Consider the following 11,479-nt stretch of genomic DNA (forward strand, 5'->3'; position numbering starts at 1 on the left):
ACCATCAGCAGTATTGTTGAGTGCTGAAATGGCAATCTTAAAAATCAACTAAAAAAGGTTTCTGATTTTTTATCTCTTATCTTTTCCTGGTCCACATACTTAAGTAAGGCAATTTGGTCACTTAACGTGGCTGTGTGAAGAAGGATTTATTCCTCTTGGCCACTCCTGGTCAGTGGTCATGACAAAAGGAGTAGAGAGTTATATATACCTATTTCGAAAATTTGGGATTCCACCCTGGATATTCCTGGGTTTGTTATGTGTTTGTTTTCTCTAACAGCAAACCCAGGTCAGCTTGGTTGGTATGCTTTACAGGCAGGCAGTAGCCTGGGCAAAAGAGACCTTGGACATGATTGTTTCTGAACTATTCTGCAGTGTCTGATGCCATCGATGGTTATAGGCACACAGCCTGGCACAACCTTGTTTCAATTTGACTGATAGAAATTTACATGCTTCTCCCTGAGCAGTCTTGGGTTATGCACTGTATGGAGGCTAAGGCTGAAAGTACTTGGTGACGCCGCCTATGTTTCTTTTCTGGTTTTTTCTTCTTTTATTTATTTATTTGTATCTTTGCTTGTTTATTTTTTACTGAGGTATAGTTGATGTACAATATTATATAAATTTCAGGTGTACAACATAGTGATTCACAATTTTTTTTTAAATTAATTTATTTTATTTTTGGCTGCATTGGGTCTTCATTGCCATGCATGGGCTTCTCATTGCGGTGGATTCTCTTATTGCGGAGCACAGGTTCTAGGCTGGCAGGCTTCAGTAGTTGTGGCTCGTGGGCTCTCGAGCGCAGGGTCAGTAGTTGTGGCACACGGGCTTAGTTGCCCCATGGCATGTGGCAACCAGGGCTTCCCAGACCAGGGCTCGAACCCGTGTCCCCTGCATTGGCAGGCGGATTCTTAACCTCTCCGCCACCAGGGAAGCCCTGATTCACAATTTTTAAAGGTTATACTACATTTATAGTTACTATAAAATATTGGTTATATTCCCTGTGCTGTACAATATATCCTTGTAGCTTATTTGATACATTTTCATTTGTATCTCTTAATTCCCCTAACCCTAACCCTACTCATCTGCAAACATGTGATACCTTTCAAGAAAAAGAAGGAATTACTCCAAGAGCAAAGCCTCAGGCCCAGAGGATTATTCCCATGCATTGAAACCTATTAGAATTTGCCCTGCCAGATTTCAGAATTGCTTGGAAGTGGTGACTTCTTCCTTCTTTTCATTTTATTTCCACAAAATGCTTTTTATTACACAGCAAAAGAATAGTAACTACAGTGGCAAAATCTAGCCCCTTTAACCAAGTAATGAAAATTAACATCACCAGGAATGGGATAAATGGAAATTGTGTGCTACCTGAAAAGATGCACTGAGAAGAACATAGTATCTGTGAGATTCCTGTCAAAAAGATATAATCTGAATCTAATCTTGAGAAAATATAAGACCAACCCAAATTGAGAGACATACTACAAAATAATTGACCTATATTCTTCCAGATGTCAAGGTCATGAAAGACAAAGATATACTGAAGAATTCTTCCAGACTAAAGAAGACTAAGGAGATTTATGGTCTTGGATTGGATCCTTGAGTAATACTGTACTGTGGTTATAAGAGAGCATGTTCTTGATTTTTTGAAAGAAATACATACTCACATATTTATATCTGTAACTTTCCCACAAGCTGTTCATGGGGAAACACACACATAGTTACATATATACACACAGCATAATAAATACATGTTGAAAAGCATTAACATTTCCTGGAAAAAGTTTAAAAAGAAATGAGCAATCACAATAGACAAGGTAAAATATCCACATTTAAAGAAGATTTGGACACAATTTAATAAGAAAGGGGGTCACGGTCTTCCTAGTCTTCCTTCAGGGGAGTAGGACTTTGAGGGACTAAAATATTAAGGATATTTTTATTCATAGAGTTTTTAACTTTTAGAATATTCGACGTAGGGTTGTTTTAATTACGAATGGCCTGATTTTGTCATCAGCTGTGGAAAGGAAGCTATAAAAGGCTTTAATTGGGATGATCAAGCAAAGTCTCTTTGACCAGAGCCCTGAAGGATGACCAGACAGCCCTGTAAAGATCTGGGGGAAGCGGGGAACTAAAAGGGCCAAAGGTCCCACTGAGCAAGATCTTGGTGTGCTCAAGACACTATAAGAAGACCACTGACGTTGGGAGACCTACGTGCTATTCCTAATTCTAATAGCTTGACTTTGAGCAAGTCATTTTACCCAGTTGTGATGTCACGTTCCACATCTCTTGTGCAGCCCAATCTGTCAGCACATTATAGTGCTGCCAGATAAATATATATTGACTGAATGAGTGGATGAAGAAATTAATCTGAAAGATGAGAGCAAGATTGGATAATCTCTAAAGACTTTTATAGCTCTAAAATTATATGACATTTAATATTTATTGAATGTTAGCAGAATGCATGCCATGGTGTGAGATGTTTTAAGTTGGAGGAAGTTGGCATGAACAATGCATGGTTTCTGCTTTTGCCACATTTATAATCCAGTGAAACGGACATCTAGGAAAAAGTGATTCAAAATTTGGCATTAAAATAAATTTACCGAGGAGTCGACTCTCTTCTCCTCTGCTTTAAATAAATGTATTTGTCCTCTTGGTGTAAGTTAGTTTGGTCCATTATTCTAGATTTGAAGATGTGTACAGGAAGGTTCAAAGCAAAATATGCTTGTACCTGCTTCTGTAGGTGAGGAGGTCAAATTCTACATTTCTTCAGCCCAGGCAAACTTTTTAGCTGAGCCAATAGCAGGCTTAGTGAGTGCAGGAAAGAATGATCTCTGCAGTGAGAGAGTATTTAGTTCTTTTCTCACAGGGCCTGCGAAATGCTAATGATAATAATCACCTATAGAAGGCTACTATGTTCCAGGCACTGGGCTTGCCTTTTATGTCTGTTATAATCCTCAATCATGCTGCAAGACAGATATTCGTTTTCTCCTCCTCCCTCATCTTCTTATTTAGAAAATTTCTTTAAAAATTAAAGGCCTTAAGATGCTTGCCCAAGGTTCAGAGGTAGTGAGAAGCACACCCAGGATTCAAACCCAGATTCTTCTGATGCCACTACCCATACCCTTTCCACTACACAGTGCTTCCTAGGTAATTTCAAATGTTCCTTCTGGTTCTGGCCCCTTAATACTCAATGCACCTGTTGTTTTAAGAATAGTGCTTCCATAGTCAGCCTGCATAAGCAGATATGAGCATGTGCTAGGTGCTGGGGAAGTGGGTTGACCCAGTGTGTGATATAATCTCAGATGAATTGTTTACCCCTATTTCAGACAGTGCTTTGGTCCTACAAGTGTAGAGCACAGAGTTATATTGGTTAGAATGAAAACTAAGCTGTCGTAAGAAAGACAGTGGCTTAAGGAACAAAGATCTTTTTTTTTCTCATCCACGAAACAGTCCAGGATGGATAAGTGGGCCCATTTGCTTTGTGCGGTCTTCAGGGTTCCTCCTTCTATCTTGTTTCTCCCCACCCCTTAGGGCACTGTTTTGTTCTGCATAGTTGAATCTAGTTTGCAGGCAAATCCACGTTCCAGCTCATAAGAAAGGGCAAGAAAGCATAGAACACACATGCAATGTTTTAAGGTCTAGCTGTGGAAGTGGCAAATGACATTTCCAACTTGTATTCTTGATGGGGAGACCTTAGTCACATGACCATGCTTAGTTGCCCAGGAGGGAGTTCTGGGGGTGGGGAGCTGGCGCTACACTCGGCTAAAACTCTATTACTGGGGAAGAAGAGTGGAATCGATTTTGGTGGGCAGACATAAATCTTTGCCGTGAGTATCCTGTGTAAATCTCTATCATAATATTTGTAGCATACATTTATTTATTTATCTTCCCCTACTAGCCTGTGAGCTCCTTGAAGACCAAGGCCTGTGCTTTCACTTCTGAATCCCTAGTATCTAGCTCACTGCCCCTCCTATATGAAGCACTCGTTATATTTCTGTTGAAGAATGAATGAAGCAGGTAAAGTGTATGAATGCGGGGGAGCAGGACAAGGGGAAGATGAGCGATACTTTCATTACCTAATTCAGAAAGCAAAGCTGGCTTACCTAGGGCCCTGCTCTCCAAGTTTACATAAGGCTTTTGATGAAAAGCTTTGCTGTGAAAAGAATGAACTAATTCAGCCAAAAAAAAAAAGGCAAAATTCAAATGTGAGGTTCTACAGCTCAGCTCAAAAGAAACAGTTGCCTGATTGTCACCAGGTGACCTCACTTTTCTCCTCGGTCATCAGCAAGGGGAAGATATAAAACAGGTGAACCTGTGAGTTTACACAATTTTTAAACAGAGGTAGGTGATGTAAAAGTAGTTTTGAAGCATATGGGAGGAGCTGCTTATACAAAACCTGATTTCCCAGCCACAGGGTGAGATGAGAGCAGGGACCAGGGACCTCTGCTCGTTTGCAGACCCCACCCCCCAATCCCTATAGAAGGAGAGTTTCCAGCTGGCCTAAGTCAGCAGAACCAAGCAGGGCTGCCCACCCTGGCCTCCTGGAGATAACAACAGATGGCGAATAGGCAAAGCAAATAAATCAAGCCACCAAATGTTCTCAGATTTGGTTTTCAAATTCACTAGGCTAGTTACATATGACCACTGTTGCTATTGTGCATCATATTTATTTGACAGCCTTGTCCAGCCCTTACATTTCTCCCTCTGGCTCAGGCTAAAGAACATGTGCATTGCATTTCAATTAGCACTTCTCAAAATTCAAGGCAGTTCTGAGGCTAAGAACACCAGTGTGCCAGCAATTTATGCACAGAGGCTGTCCATGGGGCCCATTTTAGTGTTCTAATATAACCTAAAGGTCAAAGGCTTGAGCTCAGTTTTTTGAAATACAGGTTTAGAAAACTTCCTTGAACATGTCCAAGTTCAAGGAACTTCCTTGAATGACGCCCTGTTGGCCTATCTTGTCCATCTATCTGGAGGTGTCAGTCATGACTTTTGAGATCTGTTTCCATAGCCCATGTGAGATCCTAGCTTAGTATGGAGCAGACTCTATGACAGTCTAACAACCCATCCATCTCCGCATTTGTAGTACTTACTCCTCCACATGAAAGGCTTTTGGCAGTGAGTCGGCAGCCAAATGTCAACATGGCATCGAACTCCAGAGAAAGCCCTAATCTACTCGGATAACGGCCAGCAAAACACAGGGCGTGGGTTCTGTTCCTACAGCACCCGGATGTATTATGTCACTTCTGCAGGATATTTTTACCATCGAAAGAAATGCCTTCTGGGAAGAGCTGTCTAGAGGGCAATATTGTCCAAGGCACAGAATGAGGAGAAGGGGTGAAATCAAGGTATTGGGCCCGGTAACGTGGGCTTATTACTGACCCTTTTGAGTCGGGCCCCAACAAGGGTCCTCCTGCCCATTTTCGTTCAAGCCAGTAGAACGAGACGAAGTTTGGTTCAGAAGCAAAGGAAAGCTTTATTCTTTTGATCGGAGAACTGAGAGAGAAAAAAGCTCAGACTCTAGAACACACACCCCCCCCCCGCGACAGGCCACGGGCAGGGCTGCTTTATAGAGCCGGGCAGCTGGGGGGGTGGGGGGGAGGGGGAGGGAGGGGGCGGAGCTCTCGAGGGGTGGGCGCGGCTGCACAGCTCAGGCTCCACATCATCGCGGTGCTGGGCGCAGCCTCTCTGCACACAGCCCGCTGCCGCCATCTTGAATCGCGTCGTCCCGTGCCCGGGCGCTTCTGCCCACGGTCCCGAGTCAAGGTGTCGGCAGGGTGGTTCTGCGACGGGAACTCTGGTCTGAAGGGCTGGTGTGAGGCCTCTGCCCGTGGCTCCCTGTGAGCAAGTGAAGCTAGACGAAGAGCCAAGGCGAAGAAAAAAGGTTAGACTTTATTTTATTACCCAGATTCTATTTTTATTTCCCGGGAACTGTTAATGGGCTTTGCCAGTAACAGGCACATGCCTAAGGACTATGAATTTGTCCCAAAGCCATCTTCAGGTGCATTTGGAAACTGACCTTAGGGCAGTGTGATGTACTGGGTTGAGAGAAGATCCAGTCTTAGCTCTGCTCGGACCTTTTGTCACTTCTGTGGAACAGTTTTCCCTTTTGTCAAGTAGGGGGGTACGACTCCCTGGGTGACCCTCAGTAGGCCACATCCACATGGTGTGACAGGTCTAATGTTGAGGAGAGAGAAGGACAAAGAGGATGAGCTGCAGGCAGGGCCAGCTATGGGAGCTCCAGCCACCCTCACCAATCAGAGGACATGTTTGACATAGACTTGGCTGGAAGGACCTTAATCAGAATTTTTTGCTTGCTGCCGGGAGAGTGGAAATCAGGAAAACAATGGCCATGATATCTTTGAATCAGGGCTGGTGTCGAGATGAATCATAATAACAAATTCTTTTTATATACTACTTTTCTGTTTCTGAAGTGCTTTGAAGTCCTGCTTTGGGAATAAATAGGGATTATTAATTCATTTTAGAGATAAAGTTGCAGAGAATTTCAGATCTGCTAGCAAATGGTTCAGTCTAGACCTAAGGATGTGATTGAGAAGGCCAAAGCTTTCCTTGTCTGTCCCAGAATACGTCCTTTAAAACTGCCAAAGTGTAAGAAGTACCTACCCATTAACCCTCTACCATGGATTCCTCATCAGGTTAAATTGATGAATGTCATCTAATGAACAGCAAAAGCCTGGGAATATCAGGCACAGATGAAATACATTTTGTTGGACAGGAGAGTGGATGGAAAGGTCTAGATGCTCACAGAGTGCTCATATGGGCAGGAAAAGTCCAGGCTGGAACTTCAGGGGAGGCCCAGGAGCAGCGTGAGTGCACGGATACATCTTCAGGGCCGAGGGTTGCAGAAGGCATTTGGGACAGTAGGTTCAGGGGCATAAGTGGGTCCGCAAAGCAGGGATTTGAACATATTTAGTAACTGCATGTTTCTGCCTGAGATAGACCCTGTCTGAAATACAGTGAAGGAAAACAGAGCAAATACTTGGAAGAATGGACAAGAATGCCCTCAATTGCTTATTACACATCCATATTCCAAGGCTCTATCTCCAGGATTCTGACTGTATAAGTCTGGGATGCTGCCTGGGAACCTGCATTTGCAAATGATCATTCCTGGTGATTCTGATGCAGGGGGCTGATGGACTACACTTAGAGAAATAGCCAAAAGATGAACAATGAGCATGTGGTGTAATTCTTGAGTGGTATTTAGGTCTTCCCTCTCCTGTGAGTGTTTTGTGCACCATGCATTATTGCTCCTGGGAGTGATCAGTGCTGGCCAGATCTGGAGGCAATGGATGGACATTTTACCGTATTTATATCTGCTATGAAAGAGAGGTTTTGCCGCCATAATCCTGTGCCGAGTCCTTGGATTGGGAGGGTTATGGGGACCTCCTTCTGCATTTCCTCAACAAAGGTGCAACTTAAATAACTGTCACACTTTTTGCCTCTGAGGTAGATCATGAAGTAGTTAGGGGGCTTCCTGGTGTGACTGGAAGGGAGTGGAAGCCAGAGAGTAAACAGGGAAAGAGTGCGGGAGCCCAGTCCTCCAACACCTCCATTAGAGAATGGAAAGAGCTGGCAACTTTGAGTTATGGGGCCATAATTCCATCTCAGGATTCTGGCAATAGTATAAGCCACTTGAGTTCTTTCTTGTTAGCTTATGAACATTTCACCCTCCTCACCCCCACCCTACGCCTGCCTTGGAAGATTAATAACTCCGTAAATTACAGTTGTATTACAATACACATATTTTTACCTCAGTATGAGGCTTTCATATGGGTATGGAAATGCCCTCAACTTACATGTCCCAGGGTGACCTGTCCTGCTCTGTGCACTAATGCAGTTTCAGTTTTGCAAAATAAAAAGGGACTTCTGCTGACATAAGCTTCACAAAAGGCTGTGGTCCTTGAGTCAGACCAATCTGGGTTGGAAAAGAGCAAATGAAAAAGCATGAAGGTGAGAAAACGATGGATGTGGGAGGAAACCCAGGAGAGAAGTGTGGCTAGAGTAGAGAACTTGAGTGTGTGGGGTGTGTGTGCGTGAGAAAGAGATCCCGAATGCACGAGGTATTCAGACGTTGAAGGCAATATACCTTTGAAGGTTCATACCTCTGAAGGTATCTTTGAAAATTTCTGTGTGGGGAGGTGATATGATGAAAATGATACCCAAAATGGATTGGTTGCCCAGGATGGCCCTAAGGATGGCAGGCTGGTTGGAACAGGGCCACGAGGGGAACAAGGAGCTTTATCTTGAGGCTGCCTTTGCCTAATGAGCATTGTTTTTGATTATTTAGAGTGTGTGTGTGGGGTGGCTTACCAAGGAGCTGGCTAGGTGCCCTTCTGCTTTTCTTTGCCGAGGGCAGAGGAACCCACTTTACCTTCCTGCCTCCTGCTTCTCTATGAAGTTGTGCTTATGTCCAGGTTTCTTGATTTTCATACAAACATGTTACATCCATATCATATTCCAGGAACAGAGCCAAGGCCAGAGAAATCCACATCTCCCAATTTCTTGTTCAGTGTCTGCTAGGATCTTGATGTCATGGTAGTACCCCTTAGGGTGATTAGTCTTTAATGATTTATTGAAACTGTATTGTGTGAATTCCTTAAACCAGAGTTCAGATCTTCTCCCCTGGCAGGGGGTCTGTACTGGTTTTAGCCCTCATGGCTGGGCTGCATAATAATAATACTGTGGATAGCTCTGGAACGCAAGGGGAGGGGAGAAGAGGGGAAGAAAAAGAAAGAAGACAAAAGGAAGGAGAAAAAGAAGAAAAGGGGGATGGAGGACAGAGGGGAGAGAAGCAGTAAAAAGCAGCTCATGGATAGGACAATGGTGAAGGGACCAGATGCTCCAAATACCCTCCCACTGACCTAGGAAGAATGAGGAGGGCGTCCTGGGAAGTGAGGGCAGCCTCTCACTTTCACCACGTGGGGGCAGACTCGACTTACAAGAAAGAGCAACAAGGTGCGTAGGCTGCAGGGAAAACGCAATCGTCCTGGTGCAGAGAGGATTCAGCGTTGACCTCATCTTTCACTCCCTGTGGCCCTTCATGTCTCTCAACAGCTAGAGCCCTATTTCTGGGCACAATGCCTGGGTGGATTAAAGACAAAAAAAGCCAGCTTTGCTCAAACTCAGATTCTCACATAATATGGCATATAGAATTACAGTTAAACAGATATCACCTACAAAAAAACGCTTTGACATCTCACCTGCTTATTTAAAGTGTAGAATCACCCAAGCTTTTATGCAGGGCTCTCTTTTCTGTTTGTCTTTATTTTTTTTACTGGAGGGTTATTGCATATACATTACATGTGCATTATTATTTCAGGCATTTCAAAAGATTGCAAAGGGCTCTTCTGTATTTCTTCCAGCTCCTTTGCAGTCTTTGCTTCTCTTACACTTTCAGTGCAAGGTGATCAAGTGGATGGAAGTGTGTCTGTCAGTTTCAAAAAAAAAAAAAAAGAAAAATTCATAAACTCTGAGCCTTTGTGTTAAAGGAATATCTTTATTTGGAGAATGGATGGAAACAACGAAATTACTGCAGCTAGTTCCTTGGTGCTTAAAAAGCAATTGTCGTATGCATGTGATTGTTTCTGAGCATAATGTGACTGACATAGTGATAACAAAAGGAAGTCTGAGCTGAGATATTAAAGAGGAACTACTTTCTCCACCTCCCCAAGTTGTTAAGTATTATTATCCCAGATAACTGCATTCCAATGTCCATGCTATTTTCCTTCTGGTAGAATTTGCCCTTTTTTGAACTATATAGATTGAGTTAACTCCAGCGAGAATGTACATTTTCCAAAATAGACTTTCTAAGTAGCCAATTAAAAACAGAATCTCTTAAAAATAAAAATCTTCTCTTTGAAATGGTGATTGGGCCTCTGAGATAAAGAATCCCATTTGCGAGTTTAAAAGGAATAATAAGAACTTTCTACTATCAACTGGTTGAGTAAGGACTGAGGAAAATGCAACTTTGCTCTTCTAAAAAAAATTTAAAAATAAAGGGATAGCAAATTGATCAAGTAATTATGGGAAGTTTGGCTCCATTAGTCTCATGCTTTTCAGTATGCCCCAGTTAGCAATAAAAGTCAATTTATGTGCGTATGCGAGGCCACAGTTTTATTCAAATTGTCTGTTAAATTTGGTGGCACAAGAAGAAGTGAAGCAAAGGTACTGTTCTGTAGTAAGGTCTTGGGTCTCACTATCTCCTCATTCCTAAGTATAATGAGAAGAGCATTACCTCCATTTAAGATTTACCTACTTTAGGACTTCCCTGGTGGCACAGTGGTTAAGAATCCTCCTGCCAATGCAGGGGACACAGGTCTGGGAAGATCCCATGTGCCGCAGAGCAGCTAAGCTCGTGCGCCACAACTACTGAGCCTGCATGCTGCAACTACTGAAGCCTGCACGCCTAGAGCCCATGCTCCACAACAAGAGAAGCCACCGCAATGAGAAGCCCGTGCGCCACAAACAAGAGTAGCCCCCACTTTCCGCAACTAGAGAAAGTCCGCGCGCAGCAATGAAGACCCAACGCAGCCAAAAAATTAAAAAAAAAAAAGTAAATAAATAAATGAATTTATTAAAAAAAAAAGATTTACCTACTTTATGCAACACCATCACGCTAATTTAATTGACGGCCCCTTTAACATTTATAATCCATTACAGTGACTGGGAGATGATTATTTCTGGGTGTGGTTTCGGTTTTCTCCTTCTAGTGTTGCAAGCTGCATCCCAATGTTATGAAGCCCTGGCAAGAAAAAAAAAAGAAAGAAATGCCTGCTAAAATGAGTTGTTCTTAAAAAATAGGAGAACTAATGATAAAGAATGATTTACCATTGGTTTCTGTCTTTGCAGCAGTGGAAAATTGGGAGAGGATCAAACATCCTCTCCAGTTTGGCCACCACCTTCTTGGTTTAATAGTGTTTTTAAATGAAATCTCTGACATGGTCTTTGTCAGGGCTGTTAATTTGTACCTTGCAGAAAAATGATTCAAACTTTTCTGGAATACAGACTGAGGAGAAGTTTCAATAATGAAGAAATACAGGGACATCTGGAATTTCCTCTGAAAGCTGATGTGATCTCTTAACTGAAAATCAAAGGCTTTGCCTCAGACTTTGAGTTTCCCTCTCTTAGTTAATTAGTGTTAGGAGAGAAGGTCTGATAGATGCAGAAGGGCTGACAAACTCATGATGTCTGTTTTTTTCAACTAAGTGTAAGCGCCAAGGCTTTGCGTTTCTCTTATTTGGCTCCATCCCCTGAGAGCCTCGTTTGTTTTCAGTACATAATTTTAGTGTTCATTCTTACCAACCATCAAGTCTGATGCACTTTAGAAAAAAGTAAACCAAAAGTAATTGCTTGGAGAACACAAAGGCCATATCTATATACGAGATCAAACATTTCCACCTTTCCCTTGCTATTTACCTCTGAACAACTACTCTTCTTTTTAGAGCTTTCCACTTGTTTTCTTGAC

The sequence above is a fragment of the Eschrichtius robustus genome, chromosome 8 (genome assembly GCF_028021215.1).
Source record: "Eschrichtius robustus isolate mEscRob2 chromosome 8, mEscRob2.pri, whole genome shotgun sequence".
Lineage (NCBI taxonomy): Eukaryota > Metazoa > Chordata > Mammalia > Artiodactyla > Eschrichtiidae > Eschrichtius > Eschrichtius robustus.